Source organism: Benincasa hispida, chromosome 7 (genome assembly GCF_009727055.1).
Source record: "Benincasa hispida cultivar B227 chromosome 7, ASM972705v1, whole genome shotgun sequence".
Classification (NCBI taxonomy): Eukaryota; Viridiplantae; Streptophyta; class Magnoliopsida; order Cucurbitales; family Cucurbitaceae; genus Benincasa; species Benincasa hispida.
The window spans coordinates 47905313-47928102 of NC_052355.1; the positions used below are offsets into that span (position 1 = coordinate 47905313).

The following is a 22790-nucleotide window of genomic DNA, read 5'->3' on the forward strand; positions in this document are numbered from 1 at the left end:
GTTTTATGTCATAAAACTCGTGGTTTGTAAACAATAAACTTATTCTGTTAATCAATAAAAAAGTTATTGAAGTTTGATTCAGTAAAGTAGTTATTGAATATATGAAATGTCCACTTCATTTTAGAAATAAATTCAAACATAAGATCCATGGCTACCACATGAATACTTGAACTTTATTTTAAGACATAAGAGTGGATCAAGTTCGAGTAGGTAGTCAAAATGATTTATAGTATCCGAACAAGGTTGGGTACCTTATTATGGGGACACTATTGGATGCGACCCACTTTGTAGATGTTACAAATGTTGTAAAGTGCTACAAACGAAGTGAACCTGATTCGTTCATGTGAACACATGAGGAGTGGGGACATCCTATGTAAAGAGCTTGCATAAGATCGGATCAAGAAACAAGTCACTCTTATTTTATAACGTTGTTTACTATTTAAGACTAACTATTTCAAAGCAATGACCTATGTAACTTAAATTCTGAGCTAACTATGAACTCCTGTTTATTCGGGATTATCCTTAGATTTGCATGAGTGAGGGTTGACTCAATAGTGTCGGCTCAATAAGCCTCCCATTTAAGGGGTAAGACTGGGTAGATAGCTAGGAACATAGGATGCAAGATGAAATTCTTTCCTATCCGCTTTTAGGGATAGTAGAGAGGTTGTTCCCTTAAGTGTTGATTTCGAGTCTTGAATAAATGGGTCCCCCTCTCATTGACCCGAAAGTGACTCAGTTTGATGATTGGATCACAAACCAATTGTTCATTAGAGGATCAGTGAGACTTAAGGAACAAGAGGTAATCTCGGGTGTGAAACAGCTATTGACCCAGTCGATGTTACGAACAACTTATGAAGGGTTAACTTACTAATGATGGTTATATCGAGTAGACACGATATATCAACAGCGAGGAGAGTGCAACTACTGGGCTTTAGTAGAGCGACCCGACAGTTAACGAATGGTGGTTAATTAGGTTAAAGAGTTATGCTGGTTAATCTTGGATCATTGGAGTCCATGATCTGTAGGTCCATTAGGTCCCCCTACTAACTCAAAAATGGAATAAACCTTAAAATAGAGTGATGAATGAATTTGAAACGTTCAAGTTCGAATTAAGGGAATTAGTAATTAACTTGATCTTTGTCAAGAAAAACGTGAGCAAAAAGTGAGAAAAAACTAACATATTTACTTACTTGAGATATGAGACAATGTAGTGAAATGATCTAAATGCCTTTATAACTTGATCTCTGTCAAGAAAAACAAGTTTTGTGAAGTGGGTTTTTTGGAGGGAAAGTGAGCTCGATTTTCTCTTTTATTTTTCAGTTTTGTTTGTTCTTAGTTAATAATAAAAAAAAATTACTTCACATTTCAATAAATTGATTTAGAAGAATAGTGAGAATTGTCAAAAAAATTTCCCAATTTGTGTATGTTTGTACATGACCATTAACTACAGAACAGGTCCTTCGACGAACGTGGCAATTCAAAATGATCGAGTATACACATATCGATTGCACATGTATCGAGTGACTATGCATCCAAGTATCGAGTGACTGTGCATCGAGGATCGTGTGATGAGCCAATGAGGGACGAGTAACGAGCCATCGAGGATTGAATTCCTTGGTAGTGGTAGACGTGCATGATGTTGGGGTTGATGCCCTAAATCTCGTAGGGTCCTATAGTTTATAAACCTTATATGAACAAACATATCTGTGATTAATAATATTTGATATTTTATTTACTTTGTCTATGAAATATGTGATGTTTTAGTTGCATTAACCACAAACCAATAAACTAACATCCAAGATTATCGTTGTAACTTAAACATGTATGTGAAGACATACAAATGGATCATGTTTAAGTGATAACCTAAATGATCGGTAGTATATGGATAAGGTTGGGTACCTTATCCTGGTGACACTACGAGTATGACTCGCTTTGTAGGTGTTACAATTGTTGTAAAGTGCTACAAATGATTTGACCCTGATCATTCATATATTAGACATGCGAGCGGAGATATTCTATACAAAGGAGTTTGTATAAGACCAGACCACTAAATGTTTAGTCTCATTATATAACGTTGTTCATAAAAAGACTTTCATTTCACTAGGATGACCATAGGTAACATGACTTTAATCCTAAGTGAGTTGTGAACTTCTGCCTACGAGAGTGGTCATTTGATTTGTATGGATGTGAATGGCCAGATCGCCGACTCAACAAGCCTACCATTTTGGGAATTTTTCTGATTGGGGAGCTGTGAACTCAACTACACAAGATGAAATTCACTCTTTCCCCGAAGTAGGAGTAAGTAGATAAATTGGTCCCTTAAGGACTGATTTCGGATTTTGAACAATGTGGCGCCACACCCTTTCTTAGCCAAAGAGGGGTTTAATCATAGTAGGACTGTGATCTATTGTTCATTAGAGAAATCAGTGGTACTTAAGGAGTTAGAGATAACTATATGGGCAAAATGGTAATTTGGCCTAGCTATACTTACGAGCAATTTGTGAATGGTCATCGTGCTGTTGATTGGTTATATCCAATGGACACAAAAATATATTTGTAGTGCGAATAGTGCAACTGTCGCTCTTTAGTGGAGTGTCCGACAGTTAACAGATGGTGGATAATGTAATTAAAGAGTTTAATTAATTATTCATGTACCGTTGAAGCTTCAAGCTATAGGTCCATAAGGTCCCCTTGGTAACTCAAAAGGATTTAGTTGAGAATCAGTTTTTGGGTTAATTTGAATTATTCAAATTAATAAGAGGGATATAATTAAATTCATTCAATTATATATGATATTATTGACATGATGTATTTGATACACTATAGTTTAATTAAAGGAATGAATATTTGAATGTGATTCAAATATATTTTCTATAAATGAGATTCATAGTTGTTAAAAAAATTATATTAAATGCCATAAAATAGAGAAAAAAAAACTATAGTTTATATTGTATATAATGCAATATTAAAACTATAGGTTATAAATATAATATGATAAGTTGGTTATTTTATTGATTTATATTATTAATTATTTAGATAATTAATCTTTTTTTCTCTCTAACCACCTTAGTGGATGGTTAACTGGTTTTATGGCAAATTGGGATAAATAAAATGAGATTTTATTTTTCCATAGAGAATCTACACGACAAACAAAAAGATCTATACGATAGATTGAAAGAGCTTACATGATAGTCTCATAGTCTACACAATTGATGCATTTTACTATACGATAGAAAGCTTCCTCAATCATCTTCCTCCTCCAAACTTCTAAACTCCCTCATAACCAAAATAGTCAGAGCCCACCACTCATAGGTTCTCACCCTGAGAATACCGAGGTCACCAAGTGGTTGTGTCTTCCTCGTTTGGTTCAAGTTTGCTTGTTGTTCGAGGAGTTTGTGATTGTTTGAAGTGTTCATGACAGTTCGAGGGATTTACGTGAATAAGAGTTCTTCAAAGGTATAATCACTTGAACCCTATTTCTTGTTTAAAAGCATGTTGTAATTTATGTTAAGATGCATAATCTATACTGTTTACTGTAAACGTTCGTTTTCAATCAAAATGGGATTTGGACGATCCGCTTCCACTCATAGGTTCTCTATAAATCAGTTCCTTCTCGGGGTACATCTCAGGGACGAAGCGATAAAATCACACGTGGATGACATCAGTAGAAGCCTACTTTTTCCATTTTTCATTTGGGCCTTCCAAATGAGGCCATCCGTACAAAAAACCCAATTTATCAATTGTGGTCTAGGCTAAATCACTGTTGACTTCGATAAACCTATCATAAATTCAATAAACCTATCATTGTGATCACATGGCCAAAGAGTAGACACATGACGCTTTTTCGTTTTCCATTTATTTATCTCTAAAATTCAATTTAGAGATGCAATAATTATTAACCAACAGTAAACTAATAAATTCAACACTCTTGTTTTCAAAATTTTACTGATAAATTGACTCCCGGACAACCCAAAGGCCTAAACTTCTTTAGATTAAAAACAATGAAAAAAAAAAACGAAGATTACTTGAAGTCAATTATTACAAGTTTACAACTCAACTCAAGATATCGGTTAAATGTATAAATTTAGGTCCATTTATGTTGGGCTATACCCATTTTGTAGTGACTCTCAAACTTATATTATTGAGCTTTTGTTATTTTCTTTTGGGCCTTGGTTGATACTGTTTTGTTGGCTAAAATTGTTGTAACAAATTTTGTTATCAAAATATTCCCTCTGACGGTCTCTATACCTTTTGCGTGGCAAACCCAAGAAGCTTGATAAATAGCTCTATCCTTCACCATTGAGGAGGAGAATGAAATCTATAAAACATCTCAGCTGTAATGAAATTCTTCTCTCTGATTCAAAGTGGGTGTAGACTCTAAGTCGAACCAATATAATCTCATTGTGTCATTCTTCTTCTTCATTTTCATTACTATTTTGATATTCGATTCAACATCTTCACAAAATGGTATCAGTGCCATGATTTTGACCTGATTTTTGGTTTTTTTTCATTCTTTTCTTCCATATTTCGTTCAGCTGCCTTTTTTTTTTTTTTTTTTTTGCTCTTCTTGGAGCTTTACTTCATTCACAATGTCAGCGAGATTTGAGATACACAATTTTGACAGGAAAGGAGACTTCAACCTTTGGAAGAAAAAGATGAAGGCTCTTCTTGTGAAACACACAGAAGGTTGTAAAAGCCCTAATCGATCCAGGTAAGTTACCTGAAATTATGACTGATGCTGAAAAACAAGATATGGCAGAGACTGCTTATAGTACTTTCATCTCATACCTTGCTGATAACGTTCTCATATGAGTTAATGAAATAAAAAATGTATCTGAACTATGGACTAAACTTGATACTCTTTATATGTCTGAGTCTCTTACTAATAAGGTTTATATGAAAGAGAGGTTGTTCAGCTTTAAAATGGATACATCTAAAGGTTTGGAGGAGAATATAGATGAATTTAATCGCATTTTTCAAGACTCAGTAAATTCTGGCGAGAAGTTAGATGCAAAAAACCAGGTTGTCATACTATTAAACTATCTTCTTGATAAGTAAAAAGAAATTAAATTGGCTATTAAGTATGGCAGGGATTCTCTAACTATAGACATTGTATTAAATTCTCTTCAATCAAGAGAGTTAGAACTTAAGACGGAGAAAAAGGATTCTGAAGCATTGTTTCTTAAAAGGAAGCATTCGAAGGGACACAATTCCAAGTCCAATAAGCAATCATCAAAATCCAATTCCAAATGAAATCAGAAGGAGAAAGTTACTTGCAATTATTGCAAAAAGGAAGGCCACATCAAATATGATTGCCTTGTTTTGAGGAGGAAAGACAAGTTACCTGTTTGTAAAGAAGCAACAGTTGCAGCAAATGTTCATGAATATTTTGAGAATGCTGAAGTCTCGATGGTTTCTACTAATGAAGAATCAAACAAATGGAACATGAACTCCGGATGTACTTGTCACATGACGCTTAACAAACATTTCTTCATTAATCTTGAAGAATTTGATGGTGGTATGGTGGCCATGGGTAACAAGCACAATTGCAGCATAAAGGGAATTGGATCGAATAGAATCAGTTTAAGTGATGGATCTAAGAAAATTTTGTCATCTGTTAGGTATGTTTCTACCTTAAGGAGAAATCTGATCTCCTTGGGAACTTTTGACAAATTTGGTTTTAACTAGAAAGCTGAAGATGGAAGATTAATTGTTTATAAAGGCTCTGAGATTAAGCTGATAGGAATCCTTAAGGATGGATTGTATGTCCTTCAAGGAAATGCTATTTCAGCTGAAACAAATTTGATATCAAGTGAGGGAGACAAAACCACTAAGCTTTGGCACAGGAGGCTTGCTCACATCAATCAGAAGGGATTAAACTCATTATTTCAGCAAGGCTTGATTGGGAAACACAAACCAATTGAGCTATCTTTCTGTGATCACTGTGTTTTGGGCAAATCAACTCACCATGCTTTCAGTAGAAGCACAATGAGATCTCAGGGCAAGCTTGACTATATACACTCGGATCTTTGGGGACCATCTTCAATTCAAACACATGGTGGTGCACGGTATTTTCTTACCCTTATTGATGATTTCTCAAGAAAATTTTGGTTGTTTTTGTTGAAAACTTAGGATGAAACATTCAAAAAATTTATTGAATGGAAGAATTTAATTGAAAATTCTGCAGGTAGGAAAATTAAAACCATTAGAACTGATAATGGTCTTGAGTTCTTGAATGAGAAATTTAGACAAATATGTAATGAGCAAGGTATTGATAGACATCTAACTATCCCTGGAACTCCCAACAAAATGGTTTGGAAGAAAGATACAATAGAACCATTTTAAATAAGGTTAGATGCATGCTATCAAACTTAAACTTACCAAAATCTTTTTGGGGGGAAGCAGTTAACACTGCTGACTACTTGATAAATAGAAGCTCATCAATAGCATTAAACTCCAAAACTCCACAAGAAATCTGGAATAGATAGCCACCTATATTAGACCATTTGAGAACCTTTGGATGTGTTGTCTATGCACACATTAATCAAGGAAAACTAGAACCAAGAGCAAAGAAATGCATTTTTCTTGGTTATCCCCATGGAATTAAGGGCTATAGATTATGGTCTCTTGAAAAGGGAGATAACAAATGTTTTGTGAGTAGAGATGTTGCCTTTAATGAAGATTTGATGGCTTGGAAAAAACCTCAAAATGATCGACCATCCTCATCTTCTACCACAAAATGTGTTGATTTTGACATCATAAATTTACATTATGAAATAAATACAGAAAGTTCATGAGAAAGCTCTTTAGAACCAACCCATTTTGATAAAAAAAAAAAAAAAATCTGCTGAAGATCAACCTATTGATACTGCTTTAGAAATACCTATTGGGATTGGTGTCCTAATTCTCCCGAAGTCTCATTATTTGTACTTATACACGTTGTTTGTGAATAAAATAAGTGTTATTTCATTTTGGCATTTACTCATATCCAATAAACAAAGCTCCATGGTTATTATATGTAAACTTAAGCATGTATATGAGATATACAAGTGAATCATGTCTTAAGTGATAACTTAAATAGGTCTGTAGTATAAGGATTAAGGAGGGATTCCCGATCTTGGTGACACTATGGATACGACCCGCTTTGTAGGGGTTTGCAAGTGTTGTAAACTACTATAGATGGTAGATCTTGACCATTCATGTGGAGACATGCGAGCAGGGGTGTCCTATACAAAGAGTTTGTATAAGACCGGACCACGAGATGATTCGTCTCTGTATATAATGCTGTTGATACTAGAGACTTACATCTCACCTAAACGACCATAGGTGACATGACCTAAATCCTGAGTGTTTTGGGAACTCTTGCTTTTGAGGGGGGTCATTTGATTAGTATGGGTGAGAATGGGTGAAAGTGGCCAGATTGCCAACTCGACATGCCTACCTTTTTGGGGACTTGTCTGATTTGGGAGCTAGAAACTCAGTTACACAAGATGGAATTCACTCATTCCCCGAAGCAGGGGTAAGTAGATAGATTACTCCCTTAAGAGCTGATTCTGGAGCTTGAACATAGTGGCCACAACTTCTCTTTGGAAGAGAGAACTCAGTCATAGTAGGACTATGACTTATGTTCATAGTAACCGAAGAATAAAATGAAAATTTGTTTCATTTTGCAAAAGTTCGAAAAAATTGGCAATCGATGTAATAATGTTACGATCGCATAGTTTGAGAGCCTATACGATAGTCGCTCGTTGTCTAAACAATCACACACCAGCGCCTAAACGATCGCACGCTCGTCCTTAAACGATTGCTTAGCTTTCCTAAACGATCTCATAGTATGCTGTGTTTTCTAAATGACTGTCTTCCATTTACTAAACGATCGCTTAGTAAAACCTACACGATCATGTGGATTCTTCTAAATGATAAGCACATAGCTATACGATAATTCCTTTTCTCTCTCACTTGCTTATCGTCTACACAATTTGTTCTTTCTCCAAGCTCTACCAAATTCACCAAAGACCACACTTTCGATTCTCACTCCGAGAATACCAAGGGCTCCATTTGGTGGTGTCGTCCCCATTGCTGTTCACTTGTTCATGACTGTTCGTATTGCTGTCATTTGTATAGACGATCGTGCTGTTGTAGACGACTTGTTTGCTGGGCGATAGAGATCATGTAGAGGTCTTCCGCTGCGTCTAAGTTCAAAGCTTGAAGAGAGTCTTCAACTGGTATGAGAACTCTTTCCCTTGTATTTTAGTGTTCAAAGCATGTCGTTAATTAGTGTCAATGTGCATAACTGTCTGTAAGAATGTATATGTTGTATTTCGGTCACAATGAAATCGGAAAGATCCGAAGGCGCTCATGGATGCTCTTCACAAAGAGTTCCTTTAATTGGTATCAGGGCCAGGTTCTGATATTCCAATTTCATGTTGCAATGAATTACATATACATTCTTGGTGGGTGCATGTTTGCTCTGTTTAATCGTTAAATTTCTGTGGATGTGCGGATTAATGGATGTTTTCGTGGTTGTTAGCCTCGATTTAATTTAATTCGTTTACATTTGCGATTGTTTGTAAAGGCCCCTGCGGGTTTAGGCATTAATAATTGTTATCGAGTCTGTAATTCAAAGTCTGTTTGAGTCTTGAGTCATTCGTGAAGAAGATCGAAGCAAGAGTTGCAGTTCTTCGAGGAAAGAGACGATCAAGGGTTGATTGCGTCATGTAGACGATGGGTAAGCGATCGCTGAGTATCGGGCCGTGTAGATGATGAGATGCTCACGTATCGTTTAACGTGCACGCACACTAGACGATCGTTTAACTCATCAAGCTTCATCACTTAGTAACTGACTAAACGGTCGCTTAATAACGTAAGGTAAATCGTTTACCTATCGCCACGTTAAGCAATCGCCTAGACGATCAAGCTCCGTAGTCTCCTTGTCATCTATGCGATCGTTTAGTTTTTGTGTCTATTATCTAGTGCGCGCTGGGCGATCGTCTACCTTCGACGTTTACTAAACGACAACGATGGAGTTCTCTTGGCGGTTCAAGACCCGGTTCTCCTTTGAATCGGTTCACTTGATGACAAATGTAATAGATAAGGTTATTTCATTTCCATTTTTTGTAAAGACTCATCCCGGTCCATTAATGCTTAATTTATTACATGCGATATATGGTTTTTATATGTCATATGGTATGCACATATAGTAAATCCCACCTTAGGTTATGCATTGGTCATGCATCATCTCTTTATTGTAATTGTTATAATTTAGAGAAGCATGATTTAATTATGTAAGAGCATGCTCATGCATCATATAATATAAGAGTTATATTTATGCATGCATAAAAAGCATTGACATTCATTATCTTTATATTATAATTATTATAGTATAGGGTGAATGGAAGACATGTTTACTTGGTTATTACGCCTTATATAAAAGTTATGTATAGTAATGATCGGATATTGCATGAAGCATGACACAGAGGTTACTTTATAATTGTTATAAACACCTTGTTGTGCGCAATGGTTTTTTAGTTGTTTCTTTTTAAAAGTTAAAGAGAAACTAGAACTAAAGAAATAAGAAAGACATGCATTCTCACTTAGGTTTATTTCATGGTTTTAAAATGTTTAAAACTTGGATAACATAGACCTAAGATCACGGTTCTAATATGATCAGCAACCCTAAGGCTTTAATATTTTTCATCAGTTTAATAGGATTAAATTGACTAATAAAAGGTTAAAGTGTAGCAAATCTATCTATAAGGGACCTTTTGTCTAAGGCGGGTTCTGTCTAGGTTGGAGTATTTAAGTTGACGGAAACGTAACACCCTTACCTGGGAACTTACCTGGAAATGTGAATTAGATAGATTTGATGCATGCATGCAAGTTAAGGAAAGTCCATTAAAGTGTTTAAATGTGACTACTTGAACTTATTCATATTTCATAGACAAACGTTGTTTATGAGTAGGCATTAAAAAGATGACTTAGACTAAAATCAGTAGCCGGATTGTCTAGGTTAATGAACCCCTAGGTAGAATATTCAGTGGGAGGTATTTGAGGCATAAGATGTTTCACTTAAATCTTTCACGTTTCTTCTAAATAGTCCAAACCATGAGATTTACCCTCGGCCTTGAGGAACCTTTGGCGTGTCCCACTAACGGGTGGTGTTTGGGTAGGTCAATATCAATGTGGATGGAGAGAGTGTTCATAGTAAGTGGGACCGGGAAGTACAATAGCATATCCCTCGGTCTCCCTCGTTAGGTTGAATAAAGTTACTGCGCATCGCCTCGAGGCACCCTAGGAGTGTTCCCCTAAAGGATAGCAGTATTGCACATTTCTTTATTTGATCTCTTGTAAGAGGATAAGGTAACTTAGTCTCTTATCTTAATCTGTTTCTTCCCTATGGTGGGATCAATAGGGCAGGACTCTGGCACCGAAAGTGATGGGTCACATTTACATGGAATTGCTAAAGGTTAATAGTTCTGGACTGAAAAAATGGTGGTGGTTAGGTTTAGTTCCAAGAGTTGGTTTTACCTAATGGTTGAGAATGTCTCATCCAGCGAAGGAACATTTGACCACCCCACCGGTGACGTTTGTCCTGCCTCATTGGGACATCATTGCAAAATAGAAGTCTATCACTTAGGGTACTTGAAAGTGTTTTGCAAAACTGATTGGTTTAATGTGGTTTAGCAAAAATCTAATAAAGTTTTGTTCATAATTTCAACAACACCTTTTTCAAAATGGCTACAACCATGTTAGCTTTGTTAAGCGCCGAAAAATTAACTGGCGACAATTTCGCAACATGGAAACACATGATCACGACAATCCTAATCATCGAGGATCTCATGTGCTCTCATGGAGGCCTGTCCTCCTTTTCCAGCTTCAAATGTCGCTCGAAATATATGGGAGGCATACGAACAATGAACAAGGGAAAATGAGAAGGCCCGAGCTTACATCTTGGCAAGTCTTTCTGAAATCTTGGCCAAGAAACATGAGCCTATGGTCTCAGCGCGTGAGATCATGGAGTCTCTACGGGGGATGTTTGGATAACCGTATGAACAGCTTATGCATGAGGCTCTTAAATATATATTAAACTCCAATATGGAAGAAGGCACCTCTGTTCGTGAACATGTGCTTAACATGATGGTCCACTTCAATGTGGCGGAGTTGAATGGGTCTACCATTGATGAGGGCAGCCAGGTTAGCATAATCCTGCATTCATTGCCGGAGAGCTTCATGCACTTTGTTAGCAATGTGATTCTTAACAAAGTTAAATATAACCTTACAACTCTCTTCAACGAGTTGCAGACGTAACAATATTTACTGAAAAGTAAGGAAAGGAAGAAGAGTGAGGAAAATGTTGCTTCATCCTCTAGGATATTCCATAGAGGTTCGACCTCAGGAATGAAGTCTGTACCTTATACTTCTAACTTTGCTAAGGGGAAGAAGAAGAAGGGTGGTAAGGAAAAAGGGAAGGCGTCTGCTAACCCACCGCTTGTCGCCCCAAGGAGTCGTCCACCGGTTGAAAAGGGAAAGTGTTTCCACTGCAATTAGGATGGACACTGAAAGAGGAACTGTCCTCGCTATCTGAAAGAGAAGAAGGCAGCCAAGGCTATGGCCAAGGCCGATAAAGGTAAATTTGATTTACTAGTTCTTAAAACTTGTTTAGTGGAGAATGATGATTCTGCTTGAATAATTGATTAGGGTGCCATTAACCACGTTTGTTCTTCTTTTCAGGGGATTAGATCCTGGCGACAGCTAGAGGCTGGTGAAATGATGATGTGAGTAGGCACCGGGCATGTCGTCTCAGTTGTGGCAGTGGGAGGCTCCAGTTAGCTTTACATAATAGGTTTATAGTTTTGAATGATGTATATATTGTTCTCGAACTTAAGAGGAACCTGATTTCTGTAAAGTGTTTATTGCAATGTACATACACTATCTCTTTTAATGTGGATGAAGCGTTTATACGTAAAAATGATGTTTTTATTTGTACAGCAAATTTGGAATCTAATTTATATGTGCTAAGGCTATTAGCCATTAATTCCCTCCATAACACAGAATTTTTAAACCGTTGTAACTCAAACAATACGTCGACGTATTTCTCCAAAAGAAAATACCCATCTTTGGCATCTTCGTTTAGGGCACATCAATCTCAATAGGATTAAAAGATTGGTGAAGAATGGACTTCTAAGTGAGTTAGAAGAAAATTCTTTACTTAGAAGTCCATTCTTTATCAGTGTACAAGTCTTGCCTTAAGAGTAAGATGACTAAACGACCTTTTACTGGAAAAGATTATAGAGCCAAGGAGCCTCTTAAGTTAGTGCATTCTGACCTTTTTGGTCCTATGAATGTGCGAGCCCAAGGTGGCTATGAGTATTTTATCAGTTTTACTGATGATTACTCCAGGTATGGGTATGTTTATCTTATGCAACGAAAGTCTGAATTCTTTGAAAAAGTTAAAGGGTTCAAGGCTGAATTGAAAACGTATTAGATAGACGGATTAAAACACTTCGATCGGATCGAGGTGAAGAGTTTTTGGACTCAGCATTCCAGGACTATTTGATAGAACATGGAATCGTTTCCCAACTCTCAGCACCGGGTACTCCTTAGCAGAATGATTAAGTCGGAGAGGAGAAATAGGACCTTGTTAAACATGGTTCGCTTGATGATGAGTTACGCTTCCTTACCGGACTCGTTTTAGGGTTTCGCAGTGGAGACTGCAGTATACAACTCAACTGTGTTCCCTCTAGAAGTGTTGCGAGGACACCTCTGGAGTTGTGGAACGGGCGTAAAGCTAGTTTACATCATTTTCGCATTTGGATTTCCGTGCACATATCCTTGAGGCAAATCCCAAGAAGTTAGAAACATGATCGAGGTTATGCCTCTTTGTAGGCTACCTCAAAGGTACACGAGGGGTTGTTTTTATGATCCGACGGAAAATAGGTGTTTTGTTTCCACGAACGCTACTTTCCTAGAAGAGGATCATTTAAGGGAGCACAGTCCATGAAATGAAGTCGTGTTGCGTGAGCTTTCCAATGAAACTACTGAAACTTCAACAAAGTTATTGAAGAGCCTGCTATATCGGCTAGAGTTGTTGATGGGAGTTCATCTAGTAGGTCAATTCCACCTCAAAAGTTGAGGGAACTCGACGTAGTGGGGGGTTGCAAACCCACCAGTTCATATTTGGGTTTCACGAAAATCCTTGCTATGGTAGCAGATGGCGACGTTGAGGATCCGTTGCCTTATCAAAGGCAATGGAGGATGTTGACCGGGATAAATGGGTCAAGGCCATGGATCTCGAGATGGAGTCGATGTACTCAACTCAGTAATGGAACTCCTTGTAGATCAGCCTGATGGAGTAAGACCTATAGATTGTAAATGGATCTACAAGCGCAAACGGGGTGCTGATGGGAAGATACAGACCTTCAAGGCTTGACTTGTGGCAAAGGGTTATACCTAGGTTGAGAGAGTTGACTATGGGGAGTCTTTCTCGCCTGTTGCCATGTTAAAGTTGATTCGCATCCTCCTGTCCATTGTAGCTTATTATAATTATGAGATCTAGCAAATGGATGTCAAGACAACCTTTCTGAATGGCAATCTTGAGGAGACCATTTACATGGTGCAACCCGAGGGATTCATAGCCTAAGGTCAAGAGCAAAAGGTTTGAAAGCTAAATTGGTCCATTTATGGGCTGAAACAGACGTCTCAATCTTGGAACATACGATTTGATACTGCGATCAAGTCGTATGGCTTTGACAAAATGTTGATGAGCCTTGTGTCTACAAGAAGATCATCAACACTTCAGTAGTCTTTTTAGTGTTGTACGTGTTGGGTTTTATGTCCTAAAAACTCGCAGTTTGTAAAATGATAAACATTTTCTATTATCAATATACTTTTTATTGATCTCATAAATTGTATGAAAGTCTAAATCCAATAAACTAAGACCCATGACTATTGTATGAGTACTTGAACTTTATGTGGAGACATAAGAGTGGATCGTGTTCGAGTCAATAGTCAAAATGATCTATGGTACATGAATGAGGTTGGGTACCTGATTCGTACATATTATGACATGAGGAGTGGGGGCGTCCTATACAGTGAGTTTGCATAAGATCAGGACCAAGAAATAAGTCACTCTTACTTCATAAACGTTGTTTACTGTTTAAGATTGACTATTTCACCTAGATGACCTAGGTAACTCGATCTTAATTCTGAGCTAACTATGAACTCCTATTTATTCGGGATTGCCCTTAGATTTGCATAGTTGAGGGTTGGCTCAACAGCGCCGGCTCAATAGATAGCTGGGGACATAAGGTGCAAGATGGAGTTCACGCCTACCCGATTTAGGGATAGGAGAAAGGTTGTTCTCTCAAGTACTGAATCCAGATCTTGAACAAAGGGTCCCACCCTCTCACTGGGCTGAGAGAGTTTGGTTTAGTGATTGGATTACAAACCAGTTATTCATTAGAGGATCAGTAGGGACTTAAGGAATAAGATGTAATCTTGGGGGTAAAATAGATATTTGACCCAGTCGTTATTACGAACGACATGTGAAGGGTCGACTTGCTCATTATGGTTAAATGATGTGGACATAATATATCTACAGTGAGGGGAGTGCAACTATGGGCTGTAGTGGAATGACCCATTAGTTAACGAATGAGGATTAATTTGGTCTAATAAGTTTAGCCAATTAATCTCAGATCGTTGGAGCCCATGATCTGTAGGTCCGCGAGGTCCACCTACTAGCTCGTAACGGACTAGCTCTAGAATAGCGTGATAAGTTAATTGGAAACGTTCAAAATAAAATTAAGAAAATTAGTAATTATATGAGATATAATTATATGTTTAATTTTAGAATTAAACAGAATAGGAGAATTTATATATTTAAATATGATTTAAATATATAAAGATGGATATGTGTTAAAATTAATTTAATATTTGATATTAAATTAATTAAGTTTTATTTAATAATTAATTTATGAAATTAATTAATTTTTCATTTTTAAAATCAAATAGATTTTTTAAATTAAAATTTGATTTTTAGATAAAATTGGAAAATTGGGAAAACAAAAACACAAAATGGAAAAATGAGTTTTTCCATTATCCATCTTTGAAGTAGCTCACACATGAAGTAACATCTTGCCTTTGTCTTCTCCAAGCATGAGTTGCAACTCATGTAACTCTTCTCTTTGTATGTTGATCTGCAATATAATGAAGAGATTGGAGTGAAAACAGACATGCAATCTATAGTTTTTGAGAGAAAAACTGGTTTAAAGAATGGTTATTCAACAAGGTTGCTGCAGTGAGCCTTTCTCCTTCATGCCTTGATTCAAGCTTGTTTTGAGTCCCACAACTCAATCTAGAGCACCAAGAGAATAGTGGGGAATTGAGGTGGTCTACAACAAGATATGGAGAAGATTGCAGCTGGAGAAGGAGCTTTGAAGAAGTTCTACAAGAGGTATATCTTGAAAGCCATTTTTTTCTGTAGAAGCATGATTTATATTATGCCAAAATTAGTGATTTTGAGTACTTAGATGATCCTTGTGCTTTCTCTTTTGTTGATACAATCCTAAAATACGTAGACAATATTCTACTCATTGAGAATGATGTAGGTCTACTGACTGCAGTTAAGAACTGGCTAGCGACCCAATTCCAAATGAAAGATTTGGGAGAGACTCAGTTTGTTCTAGGTATACAGATCTTTCAGGATTGTAAGAATAAAGTGCTAGCTCTGTCTCAGGCATCGTACACTGACAAGATGTTGCTTAAGTACTCGATGCAGGACTCCAAGAGGGGCCTACTGTCGTTCAGGCATGGAGTTGCTTTGTCTAAGAATATATGTCCTAAAACGCTTCAGGAGGTTAAGGAGATGAGACAAGTCCCATATGCGTGATGTACACGATGCTCTGTACTCATCCAGACTCTGCTATGTTGTGGGCATAGTCAGTAGGTATCAGTCTAACCCAGGCCAGGGTCATTGGACCGTAGTGAAGAACATCCTCAAGTATCTTCGGAGAACGAGGGACTACATGCTCGTGTATGGTTCTAGGGATTTGATCCTTACTGGATACACGAATTTTGACTTTCAAACTGATAAGGACTCTCGCAAGTTCATATCAGGGTCAGTCTTTACTCTTAACGAAGGAGCTGTAGTATGGCGAAGCACTAAGCAGGGGTGCATTGGAGACTCCACTATGGAGGCAGAGTATGTAGCGGTTGCGAAGCTGCTAAGGAGGTCGTCTGGCTCAGAAAGTTCTTGAAAGAACTGGAAGTAGTTTAAGATATTTCTTGGCCCATTACCCTATATTGTGATAATAGTGGGGCAATGGCAAACTCCAAGGAGTCGAGGAGTCACAGGCGCGACAAACACATAGAGCGAAAGTATCATTTGATATGTGAGATAGTGCATCAAGGGGACGTGATCATCACGAAGATCGCTTCGGAGCACAACGTTGCTGACCCACTTATGAAGGCTCACACGGCTACAGTGTTTCAGGGTCACCTACAAAGCATGGGTCTACAGGATCACCCGCGACTGGACTAGGCCAAGTGGAAGATTTTTTTGTACTGGGCTTTTATGCCCTAGTTTATTATTTTTTACTAGTTTAATGTACACCCCACTTCACTTTAGGAGAGGTGGAAGATTGTTGAGGGTGATGCTCTAAAGTCTTGTGTCCTGTAGTTTGTAAACAGTTTGTACGAACGCTTGTGTTGTATAATATATGATATTTACTTCACATCTTGTTTTTTACTCAATTGCATGTTTTATTTGCTTTACCACAAACCAATAAACATAAAATCCCTGGTTATCTGTATGTAACTTAAGCATGTATGTGGTGACATACAAGTGGATCATGTCTTAAGTGATAACCAAAATGGTCTGTAGTATATAGATATACGAGGGAAACCTTATCCTGGTAACGCTACGGATGTGACCCATTTTGTGAAATAGCCACAAGTGTTGTGACTTGTCATAGATAGTCTGATCCTGATCATTCGTGTAGGGGACATGCGAGCGGGGGCGTCCTATACAAAGAGTTTGTATAAGACCTGACCATGAAGTGTTAACGTCTTGTTATATAACACCATTCATGACAGAGACTTCACTTCACTAGAATGACCATAGGTAACATGACCTCAATCCTGAGTGAGTTGGGAACTCTTGCCATTGAGGGCAGTCCTTTGATTTGTATGGATGCGAGTGGCTAGGTCGCCGATTCAAACCTAACATTTTGGGGATTCATCTGATTTGGGAGCTGAGAACTCAGCTACACAAGATGGAATTCACTTGTTCCCCGAAGCAGGGGTAAGTAGACAGATAGCTCCCTTAAGGGATGATTCAAGGGCTTGAACGATGTGGCACCATATAGCTTCTCTTGGCCCGAGATGTGTTCACACATAGTTGGATTATATTGTATTGTTCATTGGAGGAATTAGTGGTACTTAAGGAGTGAGATGTAACTATAGGAGTAAAACGGTAAATTGGCCCAGTTGTACTTACGAACATTTATGAAGGGTCATCGTGTTCATGATTGGTTATATCCGATGGACACAAAAATATATCTATGGTAAGAAGAGTTCAGTTATTGGTCTTTAGGGGAATGCCTGACAGTTAATGGATGGTGGATCTCGTGGCTAAAGAGTTTAGTCAGCTATTCACGGACCGTTGGAGCTTCGAGCCATAGGTCCATTAGGTCCCCTAAGTAGCTTGGATAAAGTTGAGAATCAGTGTTTGGGTCAGTTTGAAATGTTCAAATTGACAAGAGGAAATTCGATTATATATGATATAATTGAACTGGTTGATTATATATGATATAATTGACTAAATGTATGAGATACATTATTTTGGAGGAATTTAGATATAAATATGATTTATATCATGTGAAGGAGAAATTACTATAGTAGGTATGTGATAGAAAACTATAGGGTAAGAATATAATATGATTATATTCATTAATTATTAAATTGGTTAATTATATGATAATTGGCCTAAAACCTCTCTCGGACGTGGTTAGTGGGAAAATCCAAAGTTGGTTATTGTAACCGAAGAATAAAATGAAAATTTGTTTCATTTTTTAAAAGTTCGAAAAAATTGGCAATCGGTGTGATAACATTACAATTGCATAGTTTGAGAGCCTATACGATAGTCATTCATTGTCTAAACGATCGCATACCAGTGCCTAAACGATCGCACGCTCGTCCCTAAACGATTGCTTAGCTTTCCTAAATGATTGCATAGTGTGCCGTGTTTTCTAAATCATCGTCTTCTATTTACTAAACGATCGCTTAGTAAAACCTACACGATCGTGTATCTTCTAAACAAGAAGCACATAGCTATACGATAGCTCCTTTCCTCTCCCACTTACTTATCGACTACACGATTTGTTCTTTCTCCAACCTTTACCAAATTCACCAAAGACCACACTTTGGATTCTCACTCTGAGAATATCAAGGGCTCCATTTGGTGGTGTTGTCCCCGCTGCTATTCACTTGTTCGTGACTGTTCGTGTTGCTGCAAACGACTTGTTTGCTGGACGATAGAGATCACGTAGAGTTCTTCTGCTACGTCTGAGTTCAAGCTTGAAGAGGGTCTTCAACTGGTATGTGAACTCTTTCCCTTGTATTTTAGTGTTCAAAGCATGTTTTTAATTAGTGTCAATATGCATAACCGTCTATAAGAATGTATGTGTTATATTCCGGTCACAATAAAATCGAAAAGATTCAAACGCGCTCATGGACGCTCTTCGCAAAGAGTTCCTTCAAGGTTGTCGCACTGTTGATTGGTTAAGATGGACACATAATATATCTGTAGTAAGGAGACTTCAGCTGTCAGTCTTTAGTGGAGTTCCTGGTAGTTAACATATGGTTGTGGTTTTTTTGGGAACGCTGATAGTTATGATTGATGATGTTTTATGCTATGCGCGAAATGATGCGATACTACTGCTAGATATGCGTTAATTATGGATCCTCACGTAGTATGCCATGCGTTGTCACAAGTTTCCTTACGATGGAACCAAGTGTAATTCCACCGCAAGTTTCTTGGTGTGATCTCAGGTCGAACACTGGGACTGTTTTAGGTTATTGTGGTATGTTCGTGATATATGCGATCAGGTTTTTCAATCTTTAAAAAGGATGTTTTGTGTACAAGTATATAAAATTGTAGTAAAGTAAATGAAAGCAATAAAGATGCGATAATGAAAATAAGATACGGTAAACCTAAGCTAGATGATACAAGATACAGGCTTCTTAAAACACGATGCTGGGGTCAAGGCTAGCTGTGAAGTTATGCAAAGAACATGGGATGCGGCGACAAGTCTTATGAACATAATAGAAAGAGAAAGATAAATAATATAAACAACGCAAGTTCTCAATTGCGCTGAAGTTATAAATACGGTCCCGCTCTTCCCTTGGCGTACACCTTTCAGTGATCAGCCGTGCTCCCACATGTCTGTGGTGAGACAGAGACTAACATAATGAACGGAAGATTGCTTCCATGTCTGGAAGTACTACTCGCTTTAGTTAACGCATTCTTCTAATCTTCTCTCGATAGATCAGAATGGCATCTTCACTTATGCTCTCGCAGGTGAGGATGTTGTCTAGCATGCCTTAGCTAAACGCATTTTATATCTTTAACACAGATTAAGTACTTGTTTAATTCATATTAACTATTAGGGAATTAAGAAAACATCATGGAGAAAGTGATTAATGAGTGAGCGTAAATAACAAGAGAATGGAATATGAAAGCTATCGAACATTTAATATATCTATTAAGCGTTTGATACATGGTGTGTGAATGAAGAGATAAAGAGAAAGTGAAATATAACGATGAAAGAAATAGAACAGATACAAACAAGCGCCAACGTCTTGGCACTGATTCGATGGAGATCTGCTTGCCAGATTGGATGGATCTGATGATAGGAAGAGCTTCCTCTCAGGCTTGCTCAACGGTAGCAGGGTCTTTACACAGAGCTTCAAAGTGTATTTGGCAGAATAGATCTGAGACTCACCTCTCGGCCTTGTCTCGTCTTCTTCCGGATTTCTTTAATTAAGCATTCAGCTCGTCTTTTCTCTCAACACTTTAGCAGCAATTCGCCCCGTATCAAGTAGCATAAGTTTTCTTCTTAAAATCTTATGGGGTATTTATAGGTGCAAGTCTTTGACTCCGGCCTTGTGGTCCCCACTGATTGTTATGGTAATTTCGAAGATGGAGGATATTATTCCTTCTGTTATGCAATCAGATCTTCAATTCTACACAAACTGTTATTTGTACACGTGTTCTCAATCTCTCTGCTTTTGCGTTGCTCAGCTGCATATTTTCAATCATGAGTTCGCATACGGTGTTATTTTTATTACCGCATGCGGTTTGAAAGTCAGCTTCTAGATCGTTATCGCATTGCGCCATCATTGCGGTAAATCGTTCTCTTCATTGTTGATTGACGAGCGCAATGTGACAGAGATGCGTTGATCAGTTTCTCGTGAGCCTTGAGCGTAAGCGGTGACTTGGTTTCTGCAAAACAGAGTAAATTCGGCTTGTCTTCCATCTTTATGGTGTTAATGGGTGTAATTGCGATCGTTTACAATTATTGTAATTCTAAGCTAATTTTCATACAATCGGCGCATATACACTAACTTTTGGCCGCAATATCTAGATAAAGTGACATACATAACTTGTATTTCTACACGTTATCACACCTCCAAATTTAGATATATGCATGTCCTCAAGCATATCTTCTACTAAGGCAATCATGCTCAATTCCTATCCTATATTTTTGCGACGATTGGTTGCTCCGAATGTTACATTTAGGCACATTACTTGACATCGCAATTTCCTTCTATCCTTGCTAATTCTTAGCAAGCCCTACTTTATTCTTCTATATGACAAAATTTTGCTAAAAAATGTTTTTCTAATTTTCAAAATAGAATGTTGATCTCTTCTTTGTCAAAACAACTTGATGTATCTATATGCGGTGAGCAAAACTTTGTGTCATTTATTTATTTAGAGACTGTTGGTCATGGTTACACTCTTCTTGGCTTATCCCCACGGGTGTCATGCGGACATCCAACTACGGTTGTGTGCCAATTTCAACTTTAACTCATGACATTTAGAGGAGTTGTCTCTTGCATTCTTTTAATTTTTTTTCCATACTGCGTTGTTCTTGGAAACCCAACTTCGTTTTGGCTTGCTCCTACGAGTGTCATACGAACATCCAACTACAAGCAGGCTCTTTTCACAACTAAACTCTTATCAGGTTGGGACAGTTTTGAGATTTTCCCTTGCACTGAAATTGGAGTTTTGCAATTTTTTTTTTAAATGAAAATGGACGCATTTTCTTTTCTTAAATACTGCATATTCTTGATCCATCTGCTCAGACCTTCCCCACCCTCAAATTTAAAGATGAGCAAGGTACTCTTTGCTTTGTTTGGATAGATTAGACAAACACTTAGAAGAAAATTTCAAAAAGAAGGTTTGAGCAGAACTTTGAAAGATAAAAGATAAAGTGCTGCTAAACTAAGAATTAACTAAGTGGTAGTCAGAATTTACTAAGTATGGGAAAGGTTTCTAAGTATAAACATATAATACATCATAGCAATGCAATGAAGATCGTAAAAATAAAAGATTAAGAACATCACAAAAATTAACAAAGGAAGATNACATATAATACATCATAGCAATGCAATGAAGATCGTAAAAATAAAAGATTAAGAACATCACAAAAATTAACAAAGGAAGATAAAAAAAAAAAAAAAAAAAAGAGGCACATGCAAAATGTAGGGTGAATTATGTACTCTAATTGTATTGAATATTAACAAAGTGTACAAATAAGTATAATTGAACACAATACAAAATTTTCTATTGCCTGTACAAGAGTCAAAGAATTTGATTAACTTACAAAGAATAAATGAATTGAATACAAAATTTGAATGGTCGCATAAAAAAAAATATATTGGAAGAAAGTGTAACTATTAAGGTTGACGAGCAGGGGGATCTGGCGGAGGATGTTGAGGTGGTGTAGACGAAGCGTCATCAAATAATAAGTGCTGCCTTAGATGCGGAGGCACCATCGGTCCATGAAGATATGCGATGAGAAAATTAAAATACTCTTGATTACACTCCGCTATCTGTCTTTGGTGCAGGAAAGTCCTATGCATACTACGCTGCATATTGATGAGCGCCTCCCTTGAAGTTGCAGCACTGCGTTGAATCTCATCAATGCGCTCCATTACTATCTCAAAGCGTTGATTGAAGAAGTGTTTCTGGTGAGAGACAAGCTCCTACTGTTGAGAGAAGAGGGTTCTCATTTCAGCTAACTTAGCAGCCATAGAGGTGAAGGATGGTTGTGTCTACGATGTCTCGCCAGCATCGTTTTGGGGTTGGGCAGAGGTGTAACGACCCGGCCCTAGGACCTAAGTAAGGCCATTACTAAAATAAATGCATGCAAAGAATTTAAAACGGCACTCAGTTATTTGAAATAAATGCTAATTAAAAACAAGAGAAGTTCAAAAGACATTTAATAAATGCAATTGTTAAAAATAATAGTAGGGTACCCATAAATCATAAAGGTTAATAAGTGCATTTGAAAAACAATTCTTAATACTAAGTTTCAAACATCAAAACTAAACATTAAGGGAAACATGAAAGGAATTCTAAATCTCATGATGCAGAAGCGTAAAAACTAATCCCAGTGGCTCGATCACGAATTTCGCTGCGCCATCGCCAGTGCATCTCTACCCTTACCTGAAACATCAACATAAGAAAGAATGAGTATGAAATACTTAGTAAGTAACCCCACCACTGG

The 22790-nt window shown here is 37.4% G+C and overlaps 1 long non-coding RNA gene across 3 annotated transcripts; it reads left to right on the forward strand.

Annotated features, from left to right (window-relative positions):
* The first annotated feature begins 4280 nt into the window (after positions 1-4280).
* On the forward strand, positions 4281-12017 carry LOC120081835. Of its 3 annotated transcripts, XR_005482962.1 has the most exons (4): positions 4281-4467; positions 4625-6068; positions 7996-8225; positions 11731-12017. It is a non-coding gene; the product is annotated as an uncharacterized LOC120081835 (long non-coding RNA). The 3 variants fall into 3 exon arrangements; XR_005482960.1 differs by lacking the exon at positions 11731-12017 and having other exon boundaries at positions 4283-4467; positions 7996-8424; XR_005482961.1 differs by lacking the exon at positions 11731-12017 and having other exon boundaries at positions 4283-4467; positions 8125-8424.
* Positions 12018-22790: the final 10773 nt, after the last annotated feature.